Source organism: Caretta caretta, chromosome 13, assembly GCF_965140235.1.
Source record: "Caretta caretta isolate rCarCar2 chromosome 13, rCarCar1.hap1, whole genome shotgun sequence".
NCBI lineage: Eukaryota > Metazoa > Chordata > Testudines > Cheloniidae > Caretta > Caretta caretta.
The window spans coordinates 5,174,189-5,190,885 of record NC_134218.1 but is presented as its reverse complement, the minus strand read 5'-3'; the positions used below and the strand labels follow the sequence as shown (position 1 = coordinate 5,190,885).

The window sequence follows — 16,697 nt, the reverse complement described above, 5'->3', positions numbered from 1 at the left end:
TAGAGCTTCCAGACTGCATCCCAGGGCGTGACAATGCGTTACACCCTCCTTTCGGTCCCCTGTGTTCTGCATGCATTCCGTGTCCCCTTGCTTTCATTGCTGAGAATTCCTTACTGCCGCAGTGAAGAGTCATGGCAGTGGGGCTGCAGAAAGAGTCACCTACACAGATCCCACAGCTTTTCCAGCTTCCCTGCAGGATTAATTTATTGCATGTCCCCCAGGGTGGGTGTGTCACACACCGGCCATGCTTGGGCTCTAGCAGGCTGAGGAGTGTAGTTATCAGAGACACACTGGGCAAAGGAGCTTTGTCACCTCAGGCTAATCCCATTCCCTGCACTGCCCAAGGGTGGGGCATACAAGTTATGTTTTATATATTGCTGCCTTCTGCATGAAGCAAGTGCGAGTGGTGTCAGGGACTGGGCTGCCTAACGTAACCCCTGGAATGCACCTGTAAACCCAGTTAAAATACATTAAAAACCACACGCCCCTCTGTGTTTAGGGCCAGTGCTTTGCGTCTCTGCCACCTCCTACTGACGGCAGCTGGAGAAAGTGCACTTGACTCCCCTTGTGAGGGGAGGGAGCACCTCTTTGCTCAACAGCGACCTCTCTGGCTGATCAAGGTAGGGAAGACAGGCTTCCACCCACTGCAAAGCCAGCAACCTGCCGAGCCAAGGGCTGGTCAGGGCTGTGCTAGGGATGCGGTGCGTGGGGGGCATGCCATTACGGAAGCCTCTGGGGGCATGGACAGGCTTTAAAACAACTGAATGTGTTCAAACCAAAGAGTCCCTGAAGAAATGACTGCATCCGCTAATGTGTTCAGAGAAGGGGGAATTGCCGTACTGTTTCAATAACACACAGCATCATTTGCTAACCTGCTTTGCAAGCTGCTTAGAGCAGGCTTTCCAAGCAGCAAGCAGGGCTGAATTCTGCTGTCTGGCCCATAGCACTGACATATTGGGTGTATTCCATGTTTCTTCCTCTTGCGGAGCACCCAATAGTAACGGCTGGGAATTCTGCCTCTTGGAAAGGGGGCAGAGTGGAGAGGGGCGGCGTGGCTCTGAGGGCAGACAGTTGTGCTCGCTAGGTACTGGAAGTGTATAAGGCGCACCCTCCGGAGCGAGTGCTCACTGCATACGGTTTTGAATTTGCGCTGCCCTCCTTGGAGGAGGGATTAGGGTTCCCGGAGGCTCTTCATTAAGCGTTTTTCATCGTTGTGTGACTTCCTTCTAAAGGCCAGACTGGCGCTGTTTTGTGCATGTTTAAAAAATAAAAGACCCTCTTAGAATTAATAAGAGCAGGCCCCTGTTCAAAGCCCCTTGCCCCTCCCCAACCTATAGGTAGACCGGAAAGGACCATTAGGTCATCTCATCTGACTTCCTGTAGAACACAGGCCACAGGATTTCTTCCAGTTATTCCTGTCTTGAGCCCAGTAACAAGCATTTGACTAAAGCATATCTTCCCAAAAGGCATCCAGTGTTGCTATGAAGACTTCAAGTATGCTTTCTTGGGTGCTACAAATCCTGGGTTAAAGTGGATGGGAAACCTCTTTAATTGGCAAAAGCATCTAAAGGAGTTGGGCCCTCAAACACCCCTGGGCAATTCAATGAAAATCAGGTGTCTCAACCCCTTAGGCTCCTTTGACTATCCCAGCTGAGACAACCAGCACGTTTTCCAAGGAAATAATCATCTAAAAGGGACTCAGCCCCAAATACATGTTAAAAGAAAGAAAATGAATGTTGCTTATCTCAGAGAGAGTGCAAGCCCACTGTTATTCCAGCAAAAAAAGACTTGATCAAACTCGCTTACTTGGATAACAGCAGCTTAGCCAAAATGTCAGTGGTTTCTGGCATTCTTGCCTGATATCAGCATTGCTCAGTTGCATGTGAGGTTTGTTTTTCTAAACGTTCATATGGGTTGAGTCTCCCTGTCACTGGTGGCTCATTTCCTTGGAAGATGCGCTTAGTCACCTTCTTCTTGTCTTTAACTCTGAGTTCAGATGACAAAAACCGTTCTTAATGATTTGTTCCCCCTCCTGGTTGTTGTGGTCAGGGGGTGTATTTAAAGTGGCAATGTCAGATCCATTTCTTGCCCCGAATAATAATAATTGTAACCAACATTGAGAATGTTATCATTTGGCAATGCATGTCTGGGTCCACCCCCAAAATATTAATTCCAGGACTGGAAGAATTGAATAAAAACATGGGTCTCCTTCATTTTTCAAAGAGATGCCCAGGATTTAACAGGCCAATTGGGGCTGCGAGAAGAGCGGCCAGCACGTCCCTTGGCCCGCGCCTCTTCCCACAGCCCCCATTGGCCTGGAGCAGCGAACCGCGGCCAGTGGGAGCTGCGATCGGCCGAACCTGCGGACACGGCAGGTAAACAAACCAGTCCGGTGCGCCAGGGGCTTTCCCTGAACAAGGGGCAGACCAGCTCTGAGAACCACTGTCCTAACTGGATCCACATTTATCTGTTTTTTTTTTTTTTCATTTTTTCTCCCTTCTCTCTTTCTGTGGACCACCGTGTTGGTTGATGGTGTCATGCCTTTCAAAGAGAGTTCAAGTATGCCTTCAGTTCAGTTGTAAGCAGATGCTAAACAAATAATTATTGATTGTTAGACATCTTTTATGGAGCATCAACGATTGTTTAATAGCTGCCTGTCTGTCACAGTGGTATTAATCCTCCTATAAATATGCTCTTTAACCTCCACTACTTGTCTTTTAAAATTTTCAGTCAGGGTTGGTGATTGTGTGTGCTGCTTTTACTCTACGTAGTAATTACTTACGTTTTTATGGAAGTGTGAGACTAAGGCAAGGTGCTGTAACAGCCATGTATGGATTGTATTGTTAGACTGCAGTACAGGTTTTTCTAATGAACGCTGAACACTCTGCAACTCCGTGAGGAGACTCCCATTAGATATGTGTAGGGAAATGAATTTATAACATAACCTACTTCTTTGGGTGACTGTGTTCTCTTCACTTCCCATCTGTGCCCTGAGTTGGCTGGAGCTCATCAAACTCTAGGGATGTCACAGCTTTCTGGACAGTGTTAAGCAGGGGTATCAAAATACCTTTGGAGACCCTGTGCAATTAATAAATATATAACCTAATATGTGCGTGCCTCCTAGAATTTCACTGCTGCTGAGGAAACTCAACAGGTCCCTAGAGGAAAACAAATTCCGCAGTGCTGAGACATGTTTATGGCTGAGACCTTTCAGCTAAGACAGATCTTTTGATTCGGAAGTTCTGTATGCCTCCTCTTGTTTGATCAGTCTTCGCTGGTTCAGGGGACAGGATCGCGGTGAAATTTGGCTCCCCCAGCTGAAACAGTTTTGCAAGACATTAGCCACACTTGTAGCTTTTCACCCCTTACAAGATTCTGCTAGTTTTTAACGAGAGCCATTCCCTTTCCCTGCCTGCTACCCTTAGAAGTTTAGTGCTTCTGTTCTGTTGCTACTGTAGCTAAAAAGGGCTCAGATACGTGGCATTTTATATAACCCTGTATGGCTGTGGACAGATTTAGGACAAGGCAGTCAAGTACAACTTGGTCCGTCCCCCCCCATTTCGTTCATATAGAGGTACGGTCGCATGCTGATTGTTCACAAGCTGTTTTTACAAGTTGCTGATGAGCAGACTGCGGCTAATTCTGTTCCTTTTTATTCTGAAGGAGTTCAAAGTGGGATGAGTAAAACATGCTACTGGATTCCCACCACTCCAGTGGATACAAAATATATTTGGACCTCCTCAGCTGGGGTAGATTGTCACAGCTCTGGTAAAGTCAATGGAGTTGTGGCAATGGACACTAGCTGAGAATATGCCCCCTTATGTGGTTTGAAATATACTCCATTATCCTGTGCTTTCGATCAGCGTAGGTGGAATCTCAGGGACAGTTGCTACAGATTAGGGTGAGAGTTGGGTTTTGCCCTCACATCAGAACACAAGCTAGGCAAATCAGTTTCAGGCTTTTAACCATTTAAGTGCTGCCTATTGTGGGATGTGGGGTAAAGCACCCCAGGTAGGTATATCGGCTTTGCAGCACTCTGCGTGGTGGAGCTATGAACATAGGGAAGAGTTGTCATGCTGCACTATCGTCACACAGAGACTGTGCTAGCAAACAGCAAGCGAAGGGTTAACAGAGGCCAGGTTAGGGTTAGTGTGTTGGACTGTTCCCACAGCCATGTGCCCTCTACAAATCCAGTGGGTGAAAATGGCTGGGAACCCTGGAGCAATCTGATCGTTATCAGCAGACCAAACGTAGAAATTAGGGTTGGGAAAGATGGATCCAATGATAGAGCGCTGTCCCCTCCCCGCCCCCCGCGGCATGAGGGTTCCGAATGGTGAACGGCTGGAAGGAAGACGCATTTCTCGCTCCTGTGTAAAATCATTGGCCACTGGCTGTTGAGCTACATTGTTGATAAGGAGATACCTGAGTAGGAAGAGAGGAGCTTTTAACAGCTCTGCTGGGATCTGTCTGCTGCCGGCACAAAGGAGAGGCCTGGTTTTCCGGCAGGCAGGTAGACTGGCAGCAGTTGTACACCCTACCCCAGTGAGCCTGTGCGTGTCTCTCTCTCCATAGGTTTTGTTGGTTTTAACACAGATCCGGTTGCCTGAGCCCCTGGGCTCATATTCCTCCTGGATCCAGCCATCCCTATGGTTTTTGTGCTGAGGAAGAGGCCTGCAGCAATTCTTAGGGCTGCCTAGTTACAGGATGAGTCTGCAGTTGAGTCCTACGGGTTGCCCCGGCCTATGGTGTTCCCTGCTGCCATCTCTTAATTTCTCATATTCCATTGTGCTGAAGCCTTGATCCAACAACGAACAGGAACACACATCAGTAAGAACTAAACCCGGGGGGGAAACTGTGCTGAAAACTGAAAATCTGATGTAGAGATGGCAGCCACAGAAGAAGTGGAGCTGCGAGTAAAGCTGCCAGGTCCGGGGAATGACTAGGGCTAGTGAGAAGATGGTCACTGAAGGTGCAAAAGTTCTCTACCTGATTCAGCCAGGGCAGAATGCTGCAAACTCAGTTACCTGGCTAGAATCACTGAACAAGTAAGAGATGTCTTGGCTTTCTAGGTGAACTAACAAGTCAGGAGGTGTTTAGACAGGTGGAAGGGAGGTGAACAAATAACTTGCAACATGTAACCTCTTGGACAGACTGTTGAGCATCAATCTCTACTGCCTTGCAATTTGGTTAGTCGCTTAAACCTGTGCAAAGCAGGTATTGAACATTGCCTGTGGTATAGAATCCTGATCTGATAGTGTTTGATGTCCCTTTTCACAGGCTTGTATGACAATGCTTGGTGTGGTGGAAAATTGAGACCTCTCCCTGTTTATTTCTGCTCACAAAGAGGTGTCCGAATTCTTGAATATTTTGGGGGCTTTACGTTGTGCAGATTCAGTCTGCAGGTCACTTATGGGCAGTCTGTTGTGAAATATAAAAATGTAGGGCTGGAAGGGACCTTGTGAGGTCATCATGTCCAGCCCCCTGCACTGAAGCAGGATCAAATAAACCTAGACCATCCCTGACAGGTGTCTGTCCAACCTGTTCTTAAAAACCTTCAATGATGGAGATTCCACAACCTCCCTTGGAAGCGAACTCCAGAGTGTAACTACCCTTGTAATTAGAAAGGTTTTCCTAATATCTAACCTAATATCTCCCTTGCTGTAGATTAAGCCCATTATTTCTTGTCCTACCTTTAATGAACGTGGAAAACAATTGATCACCGTCCTCTGTATAACAGCCCTTAACAGATTTGAAGACTGTTATCAGGTCCCCACTCCGTCTTCTTTTCTCAAGACTGAACATGCTTTTTTCTCATAGGTCAGGTTCTCTAAACCTTGTATTATTTTTGTTGCTCTCCTCTGGATGTTCGCAGTCCCTATTGTGTTGATTAGTTACGTAGTTTTGACCAGTATTCTTGCTTAAATTGCGTTTAACACAAGTGTTCACCTCTGAGAAAGCTCTAGTGCTGATGAGAAAGTGAAAGGGTTTTAGAGTCGTGACCCAATCAAAATTTACTCTCAGATGTGAGTGAATATTCATGGGGAAACATGTTCCACTGTTGGCTCAGCTCTGATGCCACGTGCCCGTTTTGGGTAGGATTGGCCTTCTTGGCTCCCCCTTCTCCTAAAGCAAGCTCTGTCTGAGTGCCTGGTTCATTGGGTGAAAAGAGGGGGCAGCAAGAGAGGCTGGAGGTACAGTGGGAAATAACACCCATTCTTTATCACCAGCCTTGACTGGAAATAACTTGGTCCGCTCCTTCTTTTCTGGTTAAGGCCTAGGCCTCCCTCCCAACCCTGAGTCTAAAATAAGTGTCTGGCTTTTAGTTTCTGTTCTGGGATGCCAGCACAATTGTTGGATGGTAAAAAGATCCCATAAAAGTGTCTCTCCTCTCCCACCAGCTGCACAGACTCATCTGCATTTGTTGCTGGAAGCTGAATTTATAAAAGTGATGAAATGCAGAGGGGAAATTAACAATACTTTGCTTTGCACTCCAATAGCACTGGTCATCCGGGGATCTCAAAGGACCTCACAGACCCTAAGGAGCTAGGCCTCGCTGCCCAACTTGTGAGGTAGGGATGCATTACTCCCCCCTAAGAAATGGGGGAAGGTGGAGGCTCGGAGAATTTACATGATCGCGAAGGGTCAGAAACTTGAGCAAGGCTTCATGAGGCAGGGGGCAGAATGGTGGTTGGGGGCTTGCATGGCTCACTGACAAGCTACTATTGACTTTGCTCCCAAGGAATTTATGAAAAAAGAAAAGGAGTACTTGTGGCACCTTAGAGACTAACCAATTTATTTATTTAAGGAATTTATGGTGTAGGTAGCTGGAAAATGAGGTTTTGTTGTGAGGAAAACTTTCCTTTTTGGGGGGGGCCGAGACGAAAACCAAAATATTTTGGTTTTCTGAAACGCTGCTGTGGTGCCTCCTGGGAGCTGTAGTTCAGATACCTCATACTCCCTATTGTGTCTGTCGGCCAGGTTTGACTGCATCTTGCATGACGCGCCATGGGCTCCCCTCTTGGTGAGGGGAGGTGGTGTATTATGGCAGGTGCGTGGTTGTGATGCATCCTGGGAGATGTAATCCAGCTGAGGAGCCTGGCCCAGAGAGGAGAATGGGAGCATGCGGCACCTGAATGGCAACTCTCATGAGACAGTATGGTGGCATTTCAGAATTGAAATGTTTTCATTTCTAGGCATTGATTTTAGACCAAAAAATCAGTTGTTTTCCCCATGTAAAGTAGATGCTTTGTGTGTGAGAGAGAAAATGTTCAACCGCCCCTAGTTAATTGATCCAGGAAATCGTATGTTAGCAGCAAGTGAAGTAAATGGCCCTGCCTCTATCCAGGGTGAGGACACCTCCCCCACCCCCACACACACACACCCCTCTTTTGCCAGCAGTGACAGATTTCCCCACTGGCGAGTGCCTGCTGCTCCCCACAGAGAGAGGGGCTTTCCGCTGGGACTGCTGGTTTTACCATAGAGAGCTCTCCTGAGCTGCTGTCGCTTCCACTGGTTTGATCCCTGCCTCCCATTTGCTCCCTGAAGAGGTGGAGAACAAGTAGAGGGCCACTGAGTGTTTAGCTGATGAGGGGGAAAGGAAAGCACTAGCTGGCACCTGCCAGCCAAGGCCAGCATTAAAGTTTAGTCTGTTTCCCTTGTCACCTTGAGGTGATGGATTCTCGGCATTATCTCAGCGTTGGGTGTTGATGGGCTTGGATTTGGATGGAGCAAGTTTCGAAGTCCTTGCACTCGTCTCTGGGAGGGCTCGCGTCCCTGAGAGACTCCACATGGGTAGCTCCATTGTTCTTGAGGTGCACGGCTGTCATGGCTGTGGAGGGAGAGACAGCCCCTTGAGTAGCTTGGTCCCCATTCATGGTGGGCTTTGAAGATCAGGGCCTGGCCCTTGGACTGGTTCAGGTATTAGTTGGGGAACCCTTGCAACGACAGTAGCATGGCAATGATCGGTTCCTATTCTGGGCTGTTAGTTGGAGCTCCTGTTTGCTAAGGATTGGAGGAGAACAGCGAGACCCAATGGCAGCACCGTTGCCCCAAGCAGCCAAGATGGTGGAGCACTCTGGGTTTCTCTCTTGGGGGCTGGCGTCCATGGCTTGTAACTGTCTGATATGTTTTCAAGTCCCACCTTCTATTCTTTTTTTAAACTACATTGCTAAAGAAAAATATGAACTCTAATAATAGCTCGTACAACTTCCTGTGCTGCTGCCAGGTAGCAAGTGCAGGCTGCCGAGGCTGTGAGACAGCCATCGCGGTGCGGGGTGCCGTCATCCGCGTAGGCAGAGTGTTGTTCACTGCGCTGAGACGTGCCAGGTGTTTCGGAGAGCAGCTTTGGGAGTCCCTCTGGAGCAGTGGTTCTCAATCTATTTGCCACTGTGGGACGCATATGCAGCTCTCTGTGTGTTATGTGGGCCTCATCCACACAATGTGTACACTGCCTGTATGTCTCCGAGGATGTCACGTGGGCCGCACGTGTGCTGATTGGGCCGCAGGTTGAGAACCACTGCTCTAGAGCCTGGAGCATTCGAACTGCTGCATCCTGTCCCGCAGCAAACGGGCGTCACCAGCATGAATTTTGTCATCAGATGGGATTTCTTCTCCATCCCCATCCCTTATATTGACTCACTCAGTTTCCAAGCACTGTGGCTTCTCTGTCTCTAAAGCATCAAGTCCAGTCCCAATGTAGTGTTACAAAATAACCTAGGGCTGAGTCCACAAACTTCTGCCTGCTCCATTAATTTCACAGTGGGACCGCTCTCTGAGCGCCTGGAAGATCGGCCCTTGTAGTGTTGCTGAGCTCCTAATAATCTGACTGCTGCGAGGGGAACAGGCAGGGGATCAGAGGAGCAGTACAGTTCCTGTGCAAACGGCAAGAGCACACGGGGCTGATCTGAAGAGCGAATGCTGCGTTTTCCTGCCCATAGGGGCAGGGTGGGGGAACTGAATAAAGCTGTCCTGAGTGCACATGGGGTGCAGAAATGTCTCTGAGCCTGGTTATGTTACCTGATGCCATGAGTTAGCGAGTAAGCAAACAGACATTCTGACTGGAGTGTCGAGAACTCTTCTCCCTAAGGGATGGCATAACACCCCCCCACCCCTGCGCGCACACACCCTTGATTGTACAGTGCAAATTGGTGTGAAGAGCATAGCTGAATGTCGTTGAAATCCTGCGTGGGAGGCTGTTCAGTGGTCAGAGTAGAGAAGTCTTGGGGAAACCCTGCTACTAACTTGTGTGACTTGGGGCCTGTCTATGAGCCTCTGCTGCCCAGTCTGTGTGCTGGGGACATTTCCAGCCCCTTTGGCAAAGTGCACTGAGATCCTTGGATTGAGAGCCCTGGATTGCAAGAATGCACTCTGCTTGGGGACTGCATTTCAGTCCCATTCAAAAACATGAGCCAGTAACATAGAATCATTGGGTTAGACGGGACCACCAGGGTCATCTGGCTAGTCTAACCCCCCTGCCAAGATGCAGGATTTGTTGTGTCTAAAAATATATAGACTGCAGCTGCCTAGCTTACATAGCAATTTAATGGTGGTGCATAATACACCTGTGCTTTGTAATCTGCAAGGGCTTCCCGCTCAGTTCTGGGTGAAATTCAAGAAGCTGATTTTGCCTTATAAAGGTCTAAACTGTTTGGGTCCGGGTTGCCATAGAAACTGGTGGTTCCCCTCGTGTTCCGGCCCCACACGCAGTGGGGGAAGACCCTCTGTTCTAGAATTTCCCCTGACTTGATCTAAAAGAGTCCGGATTTGCTGATGTTCCAGGCACCTCGAGAAGCTTATTCGCTCAGGCTCTTCCTAGGGGCCATTGGGTAAAAGAGGAAGGGTTTTTTTTTTTGTGTTGCAGGGAGGACGGAGGACGAATCTTCTAGTGGTATTGGCATTTTGTCAGCATGATGTTTGTTTCTCCCTCCTCTGTTAGTGTGTGTTCAGAACGCACTTAGCAAGAGCCCTAGGTGCAATATGTAAAACTGAAAACATTTCAGAGTGGTCGTCCGGGCTCTTCAGTGTAACAGTCCTTGGAACTGTTGTGAGTTGCTGTTTCTTTCATGTGACTGCAAGGGTTTGCGGATTGCCACAGTGTGAACTTGTGAAGTCTGACTGTCCAGCTGTTTGCCACTTATGGTGTTTCCTTTGTTAGCACTGAAGGTGTCAGTGTTTTGAATCAGAGTCTCCCACCCACGCGTGTAGTTTCAACTTTTCCTGCATCCTGCAGTGAGTCTGGTGTTGACCTCAGTCCTTTCTAGCTCTGTAAAAGGTCATGACAGACCAAGGCTTCCTCCCTTTGTGGGGGGAGCCAATAAATGCTCTTATTTGGACCACCTTAAGACTGAAGGAGGTTATAGAACCATACAGCTTCAATTGCTTTAATGTAGTAACTGACTTCAGATGGAGTTAGAACTAGACTTCAGATTGGGCTGTAATGGGTGGAAAGGAAAGGCTGTGTCCTGCGTGGATCCTGTTGGCAGAGATAATAGTCTGGGATAGTTGGGGGCGGTGCCTGTGAGCGAGAGCTGCGCAGAGCTGCTTGCATGCCTCTGCCTAGGAGCCAGACCTGCTTGCCACTTCTGGGGTGCAGTGCGGTCCGCAGTGCCAGGACAGGAGGGAAGCCTGTCTCTGCACCCCGGCTGTGCTGCTGACCGGGAGCCGCCGGAGGTAAACCCATGTCCTAATCCCACGCCCCAATCCCCTGCCCCAACCCTGAGCCCCCCAACCCTCCAATGCCCCTTCTTGCACCCCAACCCCCTCATGCCTGCACCCCCAGCCCAGAGCCCTGACCCCCCCGTCCACCTCAATCCCCTGCCCCAGCCCTGCGCCCCCCGCAAATCCAGAGCCCCCTCATCCTTGGCCTCATCCCAGAGCCTGCACCCCCAGCCCAGAGCCCTGACTCCTTCCTGCACCCCAACCCTCTGCCCTAGCCCAGAGCTCCCTCCCACACCCTGAACCCCTCATTCCCAGCCCCACCCTGCAGCCCTTACCCCCGCACCCCAACCCTCTGCTCCAGCCTTGAGGCCCCTCCTAGACCCCAAGCCACTCATCCCCAGCTCCACTGGGTTGCGGGTACCAACAATTTTCTTCAATTGGGTCACCAGAAAAAAAGTTTGAAAACCACTACCCTAAATGGATGTCTCTGATGATTAGCAGAAACAGCCAGGGAAGTCCTGGAAACCCACATGAAAGGCCAATTAGATTCATGCTTATGATACACTGGCAAAAAGATAGGTGTCCTCTAGGAGAAGTCCTTCTTTAAACACTGCCGCTTTCCTCTGCTGGGGGACAGTGGTTCACCTGGTCCCTCCTCCTGTGTAAACAGCAGCTGGTGATGTATGAAGTGGTATCTGCTGGCTTGATTTGGGGGAGCCACTGTTACAACTTCCCAGGCACATTCTCTGGAGCTCCGCTCCCCTGTGTTGTGTCTCATCCATTGTTCCTGTGTTTTACACCATGTGGTCTGTGTGACTGGGCTGGGAAATTCAGTTACCTCCTCCCCCCCGACCCTTGTAGACACAGCTAAGTTGATGGACGAATGCTTCTGTCAGCCTAGCTACCGTTGCTCAGGGAGGTAAAGTTCCTACACTGACGGAAAAACCCCTTCTGTGTACATTACGTCTACATGATGGAGTTAAGCCAGCATAACCACGGCGATGTAGCAATGCTGGTGTAGTCTCTGTACCGTAGACAAGTCTCCATACTGTAGACATACGCTGAGTGGCATCTCTTTGGGAAGAGAGGCAGGAGCATACTTGCCTTAAGGGGCAAGGACAGGCAGTGCCCTCCTGGGGGATGGGTGCGGTGCTTTATGACCATGGGAAGGGAGGTGCCTTCTTGGCAAATTGAGAAGCGGGTGGGCCTAACCAGAAAGCTGTCACACTGAAAAGGGGAACCCCTGGTTTTCCGGCGCAGTGAAAGAGAATGACTTTGCAAAAGGAATCCTTTCTCTGAACCGCTTGCCTGGGCTGAGCCATGGGATGGCTGCTGTCAAGCTGGTTTGGGTTTTAAGTGTGTGGGTGTGTCATGGAATAGAAGGGAGATAACTGGTCATTGTGCCCCCTCGCCCCCTTTCGAAGCTGAAGAAAACAGCTGGTGTTGGGCCTTGCACTTGACTGATAACCCAATGCTTCAGCTGGGGGAAGTGCTCTCCAAGCACAGGCACCTGGAGATCTGGAAAATCAGCTCAGTTTTTCTTTGGCTATTCAGATCAGGACACCCACCCCACGGCACACTCCCCACCCTGTTGATCTCATCGCTCAGGGGCCCCTACCCCAGCGAAGCTGTAGAAATAACATGTCCCATGCGCTTTCCTGCTCACAAACCTCTGTGTCATTCACTTTAATTTGAATCCCGTTTTTGCCCGTCGTGCTATGGGATTGCTTCTTTCCAGTATTAACTGAAAATTGGGATTTGATTGGTGCTGGCATTTCAGGGTCTCCCTCTGGCTATGCCTCCCCCTCTGGAAAATGCTGGAATTGGTGACATCAGCAGAGTAGGGGAAGCCCAAGCATGGCAATCTCAAATCAGTTTTCACTTTACTTCAGTCTTGGGTTAACACTCCAGGTGCAGAGCTCTCAGCCGGTGACAGTGCGTGGAGCATTTCATTGAAAAAAGGAAACTGAGGTTGCATTTCTGATTGTGTTTTTCTTTGAGTAACTTGTGGCCAGAAAACCCAAAAGAACCACCCTTACTTTGTGTGTAAAGCGGGAACGGCTCCTCCTTGGTTATGCACCGGTAACAATTTTGTAACTCAGCACTCAGATCCGTATGGGATGAATCAGAAAGTGAAGGCCCTTTGCGTAGGCTGAGAACAAACTTCTTTCACTCTTGTTGGTAACCGGTGCTTTATGTGAAAGGCCCTTGATTCCTGACTGCGGCTTTGAGTGATGGAAAGTTAGAAGCAGTATTGCACGCCTAGCATCATAGGCGTGCTGCTCGTGGAAGGGACAAGCAATGTATACGTAATGTATGAGGTATGTTCGGGCTGAAAATTTGGCTCTTATGAGTTACCCTGGCTTGTTACTGGGAAAGTGGCCATGGGACTACTAGAGACCTGTGCGGATCATTCAATAATGCCCATTCCAGGTATTTCCAGCAAGCACTAAACTCGTGCGTCTGTGGGTCAGATCAGGTGGGGGCAGCTTCTTGGTTTCCAGTTGTTGGGGGCGTTAAGCTCTCAGGCATAATGCCTTGCTTTTAGCTTAATGGCGGAAACTCTTGGGAAGTTGCTTGTGTCTCACAGGATGTTGTTATCTCAGAGTATCTGTCTTTGTAGCTATGCCCATAGCTGGCTGTGTGGTGACAGTCTGTATTGTACATGGGAGCACAAACTACAGCCTTCCGAGGCACTTGAAGTGGGCAGAAAAGATGATTGTGAAGTAAGTGGAGTAAGTTTTGCACCATTCCTGTCCTTGACTTTGATCAGCGCTGTTTTTTTTGTTTTTTTTTTTATAACATCATCCTTCCTAGGAAAAGCGAAAACTCAGGCAGTAATTCCATCGGGGTATATATCTTTCCACTTCCCAGTAAAACATTGGTCTAGTAAATGTGCGAAACACAAGCTCTGAGTTTCCTGGACCACGTCAACACAGATGGGAGCAATCCGGGGACGGGCCTGTCAGCTTTCACTCTGCACAGGAAGGCACACCGGAGAGGAGAACTCATTGATGGTGCTTTCCCAAAAAAGGTCTGAACTCTTCATTTGATTCTGCCACTTCCCTTGCCACTCCCTTTCCTGTTAGAGGAGGTACTCAGTTTTTTATTCCTTTCTTCAGATCTGCACGTCTGTTTAAATGCTTCACGTAAACTGAGATGCCGTATCAAGAGCTATAGCTGGGTTGCTGCTGGAGGGGCACGCAGAATGGCTAGATTGAAGGTTTCCATCCACAGAACAGGTACAGCAGTGGTACAGGCGTCTCCTTTGCTGCTTTGCTGAATTGACTCAAAACACCCGCCCAGAATCTCTGGTCTGGGCGAGCTGTGATCAGCACAGGATTCAAGAGGAGCGGGGGAAGGTAGCTTTGTGTCCTCTTTGAAGCTCTCCACTCCTGGCTAACATAATTTAGAACAGTGACAGGCCTGCTCTCATGTTCTTTGCTGTAGGTGATGTGTGTGTGTGTGTGTGTGTTGTTTAATAAGACTGGGACTTTCTTTTCCAAGCTGAAGACCACTAAGCAGGGATAGGATTGAGGTCTATAAAATCATGCCTGGTATGGAGAAAGTAAATAAGGAAGTGTTATTTACTCCTTCTCATAACACAAGAACTAGGGGTCACCAAATGAAATTAATAGGCAGCAGGTTTAAAACAAACCAAAGGCAGTATTTCTTCACACAGCGCACTGTCAGCCTTTGGAACTCTTTGCCAGAGAATGTTGTGAAGGCCAAGACTGTAACAGGGTTTGAAAAAGAGCTAGAGAAGTTCATGGAGCAGCAGAGCTGCTTTAGCATGTATGCTTAAGGCCACGGGTATACCTAGTGTCCTAGGTTCCCAGCTGGGGTCAGGGCAGCCGGCTGGGGTCCGGGGGCAGCGGCCCGGGCAGCGGGGGTCTGGGGTCCAGGGTCGGGGTCCGGGCTGCCCCTGCCCTGCCACCGGGCCCCCGTGGCCCAGGTTACACATTGTGGACCGCATATGTGGCCCACAATGTGTAATATGTTGAGAACCACTGTCATGGAGGATAGGTCCGTCAATGGCTATCAGCCAGGATGGACTGGGATGGTGTCCCTCTGTTTGCCAGAGCCTGGGAATGAGCAACAGGGGATGGATCACTTGATGATTACCTGTTCTGTTCATTCCCTCTGGGGCACCTGGCATTGGCCACTGTTGGAAAACAGGATACTGGGCTAGATGGACCTTTGGGTCTGACCCAGTATGGCTGCTGTTATGTCATGACTGTGTTGGGAGGTGGCCCTAGATCACAGCGATTTAAAGGGGCAGCCCTCAAGAAGCCAACTTCCCAGCTGCTTTGCACAAAGAGACTGAGAATCAGACCTAACCACCTCTAGCAACAAGGAGGGTACAAATCACTCTCTGCCCATCCAAATCTTGGTGCCTTCAAAGATGCCAAGCTTATTTCAGACAGAGCACGGAGCAGCTAGCAGCTTGTAATGATTTGCACTCAGAACTCAACAGGAGCTGAGGTTTGAACCAGCAACCTGGGGAGCTGGGAAAGGGCTGTTTGATTTCATGACTGCTCTTTGGAAGCACCCAGTCCCTCCTCTAGATCGTTTAGAATTAAGTGTGCTCTCTCTCTTGTCTCGTGCAGTACTGCAGGAGCCCGGGATGTGCAGGACTCTCTCTTAAAATGTCACTTTATTAGAGATTTCGCATGTGATAACTCCCCGTATGGCCTGTGCTCATGTGAGATCCCTGCCTAGCAGATAAAGTCAGTCCAAAACTTTTCAACTCCGCTACCTCTTGGTTCCCTCTTGCTAACACCCTAAGTTCTCGCACTCTCTCTGTTCATGTGATAGCTTTAAAGTGATACTTCGTTCCACTTCTGTTCTAATTGTAGTTTCTCCCTTTCTGCTTAACTTGGTGGCCCGATCGTTAGTCTCTGTCAATCCAGGATTGTGAACGTTGTAGATAGCAACTCTGTGCTCTCTGGTACCAATGTAGGAGTCTACTCCAAGTCATAAAATATAGATGGAGGTATATAGTGTGGGTGCCAATATTAAGTGGATTTCAGTCTATAGTTATCACCTTTGTCATTTTCTCGGGGGCAAAGGGATGTCATGATTGCACTGATACCTTACAGAGTGGTGTTTCAGTGTATCAAAACATCTGTGTGTTGTAAAATAATGGTGACTTTGAAGGAAAATTTGCATCCTGCCAATGGTGTTTGTAGCTATATCCTGTTAAACAGGACAAACAGATCGTCGAACTGACATACTCCCCACTTGGGACACCTGACTTAGCGGTAGTCTGCTATGTGAATTTACAGGAAAACGCTCTATGAGAGGGAAGAACTCTGTTCTCGTTTATCTGCTTCTCGTTAAAAAAAAACCACAACTTTTCTATACAGTTTTTTTTTCTTTGTATTGTTCAAAAGTACAATTTTCTCTCCTGATGAAATTGAAATTTTGTCTGTCTGTGTCTGTACCCCAGACTCTTCTGTGTTAGAGATAGGAATGCGCACACATGTGGCATCAGTGTTAATTGCTGGGGAAGCTCACACATTGTATTTGTATTCCAGGGAAAACTGTGGCCCTTGGAGAGGAATAGTATTTCTCAGTGGTAGCAGTCGACTTTGAATTTTTAAATTGTAAAGACCTGCCCTCTCCAGGCTTTAAAAATGGTGAGGAGTCAATGTCAAGGTCCTGTGTGCACCCAGAGTTTATTAAAAACATTTTCCACCTATGACCCCTTTATTCCCTTTTATTACTGATGACCAAGACACACACATTTTGAAATACAGACCCAGATGTCCCAGTTCAGGTGCATAGTTGCTGTGACTACCAATGCAGGATGTGTAGTTGTTCATACAAAATGTATGTAACTAGCCACTTGGCTGCACACTAATGTGTGTGTGGTAACAGCTCACCAATTCAGCATGCAATTGTATGCGGGACTTGCAAAGACTGTTACATGCCTAAGTCCCATGCTGTTATGTTTTAAATGTACTTTGTACACCCAGAGCTGTGGGTGGGGGCACGCTTCAGTGTAGACTTTTGAAGACCAAACCCGAAATTCATAA

General features: G+C 48.6%; 1 protein-coding gene across 2 annotated transcripts in view; it reads left to right on the top strand.

Annotated features, from left to right (window-relative positions):
- Positions 1 to 16,697, top strand: part of RGS19 (regulator of G protein signaling 19) — a 53,149-nt gene that overhangs the window by 11,723 nt on the left and 24,729 nt on the right. The window contains exons 2-3 of one of the 2 annotated variants that reach the window (XM_048819809.2): positions 13,474 to 13,690; positions 13,779 to 13,898. The exons of the other annotated variant lie outside the window; for it this stretch is intronic. The gene's annotated coding sequence lies outside the window, so the exon portion shown is untranslated. The remainder of the gene's footprint in view (positions 1 to 13,473; positions 13,691 to 13,778; positions 13,899 to 16,697) is intronic. 2 annotated transcript variants of the gene reach the window in all.